At 39.6% G+C, this 6,943-nt stretch overlaps 1 non-coding gene across 1 annotated transcript; it reads left to right on the plus strand.

Annotated features, from left to right (window-relative positions):
• Positions 1 to 5,801: 5,801 nt before the first annotated feature.
• Positions 5,802 to 5,905, plus strand: LOC112760016 (small nucleolar RNA R71). The gene has a single exon (XR_003180475.1). It is a non-coding gene; the product is annotated as a small nucleolar RNA R71 (small nucleolar RNA).
• The last annotated feature ends 1,038 nt before the right edge of the window (positions 5,906 to 6,943 follow it).

Here is a 6,943-nt window from a genome sequence, read left to right on the forward strand (position 1 = left end):
AAAGTGGAAATCAGAAATGGGGAATTCATTGGGTTTAGGAGATATTGAAATCTCCGAATCAAAACATGTAAATCTCTTCCTCAACCAATGCATTCATTGAATTTTGCTTGGCAATCTTATATGATTGGATCCCAATTCCTTGGCTCACCAATGCTCTCTAAAAACAAACAAATTCCCAATCCCTTGGTTTAAATGTTCATAAGAAGAGATGATGCTTGATCACTGATTATACCACACAATTTCATGAACCACAATTTGGTAGGATTACATGTCACAATATCCATCCAAACCCCAATCCAATCCACTGTGAGAAAGCTTCTCTAGCATGAATCCTCCATTCCTTTCCCAAGGCTCCGAAGGATTCCAAGTATGAGTAGTTTCTTTCCCAAGACAACTACTCAATGGAATTAGATCGAGAAGCTTTCTAACAAAATTCAAGAGAAAAGATTGAAGAAGAAGATAAACTATTATTGATTCATTGAATTACAATAGAGCTCCCTAACCCAATGAAAGGGGGTTTAGTGAATCATAGCTCTGAATTCAATTACAAAGAAAAAGAAACTAGCTAAAAGTGAAAGTCAAAGTCTTTTCTAACTTAACTTCTATCCTATTTATACACTTTCTATATTGAGCTTCAGTTGTGCTTCTTGGGCTTTGAGGCCTCTCCTTGCTTTCCTTTTGCCTTGGGTTTATGATCCATAATCTTGATGAGGTTGTTGATCCAGATCCTGTAACATTTATTGAGCCAACTTAGTGATAATCAAATAATGACACATGACTCAATAAATTGAGATTTCAAACTCATCAATCCTTCAGGCCCAATCCCATAAACCATGATATTCAATTGGGTTTCATACCAAAGTAAGTTTAAGTTAATAATTGTGCTCAAAGACTAACTTAAATCACAATATTTTTGGCCCAGAAACCCTTTTCAAGAGTGGCGTTTAAGTTGTAGTTTAAGCTTAAACTACAACTTAAACGCCAGACACTTCCAGTGAGGCCATTTGTAGAAGCACGTTTAAGCTTCAGTTAAGGTTAAACTGAAGCTTAAACGTGGAAATGGAAGAAGGTAGCCCTGGAGAGTCATGTAGTCGAACACATTTAAGCTTCAGTTTAAGGTTAAACTGAAGCTTAAACGTGGAGATAGGAAGGGCAGCCCTGGAGGTCGAACACGTTTAACCTTCAGTTTGAGGTCAAACTGGAGGTTAAACGTGGAAAGGGGTGGAGGCATACTGGAGGTCGAACACGTTTAACCTCCAGTTTGAGGTCAAACTGGAGGTTAAACGTGGAAGCTTGGAATGGTGGCCCTGGAGGTGTCGAACACGTTTAACCTCCAGTTTGGGGTCAAACTGGAGGTTAAACGTGGAGATGGAGAGAGCAACCCTGGAGTGAAAAAACTATCGAACACGTTTAAGCTCCAGTTTGAGTCAAACTGGAGCTTAAACGTGGAATGGCCCCTGGTACTCTTCCTGGTTCTGGCGTTTAACCTCCAGTTTGAGGTCAAACTGGAGGTTAAACGTGGAACTCCTCCCTGGGTGGCATACTCATTCTGGCGTTTAACCTCCAGTTTGAGGTCAAACTGGAGGTTAAACGTGGAATACTCCTTAAGTGAGGCTTTTCATTCTGGCGTTTAACCTCCAGTTTGAGGTCAAACTGGAGGTTAAACTTCAATCCCAGCATTTCTTATCCTTCATGATTTTGGCGTTTAAGCTCCAGTTTAGGCTTAAACTGGAACTTAAACTCCACATGTGATATTCAAGCTTCCTTTATTGATTTTGTTGCTTCCTTGCTTAGCCTCTTCTTCCCTGAAATCATCCAAACAATTGCATCAAAGTCTTGCAAAATTTCATGAGAAATCTTTTATTCATAGCATTTAAGTAATATAACTAAAACTCATGGAATTTGCATCAAAATCATATTGTTTGGATGGTTCATTACTTTGTTCTTCATTTAACCATTTTTGGTTACTTTAAGCTCAAGAAAATGCATAAAACAACTAAAACTAACATAAAAATGCTAGTGAAACTAGCCTATGATGCCTTGGCATCACAACACCAAACTTAATACTTGCTTGTCCCTAAGCAAGTCCTGAGTTATTTGAGAAGAAAGTATGAACAGAAAGTAATTACATTGGCTATATTAGCAAGCATTTGAAGTTCATCAGAAGGGTTTTATGCAGAAAGTTGCAGCATCACTTTTTCATACTTATCAGGTAGGATTATCACTTTTTCATTGCATCCATCAAAAATTGCTATGGACTCCTGTTATTCTTATGTCTTTGGCACTTTTCTTTTTTTTTGTTTTTCTTTTCTTTTTCTTGGAGCTTCTTTTGCTCCTTGTTTGCTTAGTGTCATGTGTTGCACAAGCCTTTGGCAATTTCTTTTTCTTAACAGTGCACTACACATATCCACTTTAGGCATTTTAGTTTACATTTCTTCTTGAGATATTGGTGCCCAGCACCTCTTTGTGTGACTAAATGTTTTGTATTTAGGTTGCTCTTGATAATGGACTTTTGGTTGATAATCCCGGGTTAGTTAACCCAAGTTACCAAGTGTTGAAACACTCCTCAGAACCTATTCATCCAAGCATATCCTTAATACAAAAACACCACAGGCATTTGTCTCAGAAGTTCAAACCATTGGTGCCTAGCTTATTTTCTCAATTTTTTTGCTTTTTGGTTGCCTTTTTCCGTGGCTTTTTCTTTTCCTTTTTCTTTCTTTTTCATGGCCAAAGACATTTATTCATCAAGATCCATAGACAATTTTTACTTCTACATAAAAAATGATAATTCTACACTCTAATTTTAGTGATGTGACTAAACAATCAAGCATGCATACCACCACTTAATTCTACTTGATTTGTCACTAATTTAGCCAAGTTACTTTTGTTCAAACTTTTCTTTTATTTTTGGAAACAGAACAAGCATGGCAGGCACTTGTTTAAGAAGGTGAAGTTATATCCAAACATCTAAGCATTCACTTTATTCAAAGCAATTAACAAAAAAAACTACACATTCCAGAAAGAGTCAACATTTACAGTTTAAACCAGAACACGCATGCTTTTGTTTAACCTTTTTAAAGAATTATCAAGGAATAATACCACCTTGTGAAATTCCTTGTTTTCTCTTTGTTGTCAGGAAACACTTTGATTTCTCCTTCTTCTTCCTAAATGTTGCTTCATGCTTTAAGGTTCTTGTTTCCTTTCCTGCAAAGAGTAATGAAGTTGCTTGCTCCTCAAGCACTTAAGTGGTTAGCTCAACTATGTGTGGGTAAGTATCGGATTCTTAAGTTGGTGTGTGAACACCAAACTTAGTCTCCCACTTACTTCTCTGTGTTCTTTGAATCCTTGAGTTATCTTGGAATGATGTTGCTACTAAGGGTTTTAAGCATTTCTGTGACTGCTTAGAATAGTTGTTCCTTTCACATAATTCAAAGGTTGTTGTGTTCAGTTGATCTTTATGGTGGAACACCAAACTTAGAGTCACACATTCCCCTTTGACTTATGGATCCATGAATTCATTGTTTGGTGTGAAACACCAAACTTAATTCTTTGCAATGCACAGAAACTACTTTACCCCTTTTATTGAAACAAATAAAAGAAACAGCAAAAGGGTGTTACCTCAGGTTGGGTTGCCTCCCAACAAGCGCTTGTTTAACGTCATTAGCTTGACGGTTGTCCCTTGTTAGGGTGGATTGTAGTGCTTGACGTCCTCTCCTCTCACTATGAAAACGTCCCCTCTTGATTCATTCATGACCTCTAAATGTTCCATAGAAAGAACTTTCTTGATTGTGAACACTTGAGGGAGCTGGGAAGGAATGGTCTTGAGGCCAGGTGGGATTGGCAGATAATGACTTGAGATCACTTTATCTCCCGGAGAAAAACCTTCAGTGGGAATTTTCTTGTTTCTCCATCCTCTTGGCAATCTCCCTATCACTCTTCCCTTTCTCTTGAGGAGTTCTTCATTGACCTTTATGTCAGGAGGATCCTTCTGATCTGTTTCCACTGATTCTTGTGGCTCTAACTCTTGCATCTCTTGTTTGCCTTCCAATGACTGTTTTAGAGTCTCAGCTGCTGGATTACTTTCCTCCAAACACGGATGGCTACTATCATCTTTGGGTTTTTCAGATTCTGGTTCAGGCTCAGATGCAGGTTTGAAGACTTTGAAAATGAGCTGTTCATCATGTATTCTCAGAATTAGTTCTCCTTGTTCTACATCTATGAGCGCTCTAGTAGTGGCTAGAAATGGTCTGCCCAGAATGATAGGGTGTAAATAGCTTTCCTCCATGTCCACAATGACAAAGTCTGTGGGGAAATAATAATCTCCCACTTTCACCAGCACATTTTCAACTACCCCTTCAGCTTGCTTCTGAGTTTTGTCAGCCAGTTGTATGATTACATCAGTGGATCTCACCTCGTTCAGTTGTAGCCTCTTCATAAGAGTTAGAGGCATCACATTTATGCTAGCTCCTAGATCACAGAATCCTCTGTCAATTTTTGTTTCCCCTATGATGCAAGGGATATGAAAACTTCCTGGGTCCGTTTTCTTAGAGAGTGTGTCCTTCTTGATGAGAGCACTGCATTCTTTGTTCATTGTTACTGTTTGTCCTCCCTTCAAAACTCTTTTCTTGCTTAACAATTCCTTTAAATACTTGATGTGTGTGGGCATTTGATGAAGAATCTCAAGAAAGGGAATATTGACATGCAGAGAGTTAAATGTCTCTAGAAACCTTGAATAGGTTTTCCTTTTTTCTCCTCCTCCTAACCTCTCAGGAAATGGTGCTTTTGGTTGGTATACTTCCATCATGCCTTTTTGCAGATCCTTGGCTTGCTCAGTTCCACCTTCCTGCTTAACTTCTTCCACATCTTCTTTCAAGATTTCTGGTTCCTGCTGTGAGGACCTGATTCCTTCTTCTTCTGAGACTTCCTTCAATATGGTGATGGCCTTGCACTCTTCCCATCTTACTCTCTTTTGTTCCCCCTTAGGATTCTTTTCTGTGTCACTAGGGAATACTGCAGTTGATTTGGGTGCCTGTTGAGATAGCTCTCCTACTTGAGATTCCATCCTCTTGATTTTTTCACCATGGTTTCTTAAGGTAGTTCTCACATCATCCCTGAAGCTCTTCAATTCAATTATGTCTTGGCTCATGGTTGCCATCATTCCTTCCATCCGGTTTAATTGATCTTGAAATTGTTGGTTCGGATTAGGTTGGGTATGTTGATTATTTTGGCCATGATATGATGATTGGGGGTAAGTGTTTTGTGTGGCTTGGTATGATCTTTGGTTGGAGTTTTGGTATGTGGAATTGTTTTGTTGGTTGTGGTTGTAAGGTTTGTGGTTTTGTGGTTGGGTTTGTTGGTTTCCCCACCCAAAGTTTGGGTGGTTTCTCCAGCCTGGGTTGTAAGTGTTGGAGTGTGGATCATATGATTGCCTTTGTTGGTTTCCCACATAGTTAACCTCATCCCAATCACCTCCTTCAATGCCTACTTCCTCTTGATCTTGTGTGTGTATTGCAGCCACTTGCTTTGTTTCTAATTGCCTGGTAAGCTCTGCTAGTTGCTTGGCAAACACCTTATTTTGGGCTAGAATTGTATCAACATGGTTCAGCTCCATGACTCCCTTAGTGTTGTGCCTTTCTGATGCATAGTAGTACTCATTCTCAGCCACTGTCTCGATCACTTCAATGGCTTCTTCCACGGTCTTTTTCTTGTTCAATGAACCTCCTGATGAATGGTCTACAGCCTTCCTTGATTCATAAGAGAGCCCATCATAGAAGATGTGCAATTGCACCCAATCATGGAACATGTTTGGTGGGCATTTCCTTGTCAAGTCCTTGAATCTCTCCCATGCCTCGTAGAGAGTTTCACCATCTTGTTGTCTAAAAGTCTGAACCTCAGATCGAAGCCTATTGACCTTTTGTGGAGGGTAGAAACGTGCCAGAAACTTACCTTCCACCTCATCCCATGTGGTTAGACTCCCCCTTGGGAATGATTCCAGCCACTTAGCTGCTTTGTCCCTAAGTGAAAATGGGAACAAAAGCAGTTTATAGGCATCTTCCTGGACTCCATTGGACTTCACAGTGTCACAAATTCTCAGGAATTTTGTGAGATGTTGGTTTGGGTCTTCATTAGCACTTCCTCCAAAGGAACAATGATTTTCCACCAATGATATTAGCTGTGGCTTGAGCTCAAAATTGTTGGCCTGAATGGGTGGTTTCTGGATGCTACTACCACAATTCCCAGAGGTTGGGTTTATGTATGAACTAAGAACCCTCCTCTCAGGAATGGCATTGTTTCCATCAGCTCTCTCATGGTTGTGAACTTCTCTATCCATGTTGAGATCTAGAGCTTCCTCAAAATTGTCCTCAGATTCTCCTTCAGATTCCTCTTCTCCCACTACTCTCTTCCCTCTTGCTTCCCTTCTAAGTCTATGAAGGGTCCTTTCCGGTTCGGTATATGGAGGAGTTGATGTCTCTCCTCTCCTACCTGTCATACAAGAACACAGCTCAAACACAAACACGTAAAATACTCTTGGTTAATGGAAGAGTATGGTTAGATCAATTGAGGAATTAAATCAAACAGTTAGTGAGTCAGTGAGTTAGTTGCATGAATTTAAAGGCATAAAGAAAGAAAGCATGTAACCAAGTGCAGAAATTAAAATTCAACAAGTATCTAGAACCGAATTAACAAAGCAAGAGAAAATTGCTCAATCTAGTTAGCTTCCAATTTGAGAATTGTCAATCGAAAACCAATCCCCGGCAACGGCGCCATAAACTTGATGCGCATAAACGTGTTATGCTACGATTTAGGAAATTGCACGATCGGCAAAATTCCTTCCGGCAAGTGCACCGGTTATCGTCGTCAAGTAAAAACTCACAATAGAGTGAGGTCGAATCCCACAAGGATTGGTTGAGTGAGCAATTCGGATTAGAAGTGTGTTCTAGTT

This window comes from Arachis hypogaea, chromosome 16 (assembly GCF_003086295.3).
Source record: "Arachis hypogaea cultivar Tifrunner chromosome 16, arahy.Tifrunner.gnm2.J5K5, whole genome shotgun sequence".
Lineage (NCBI taxonomy): Eukaryota > Viridiplantae > Streptophyta > Magnoliopsida > Fabales > Fabaceae > Arachis > Arachis hypogaea.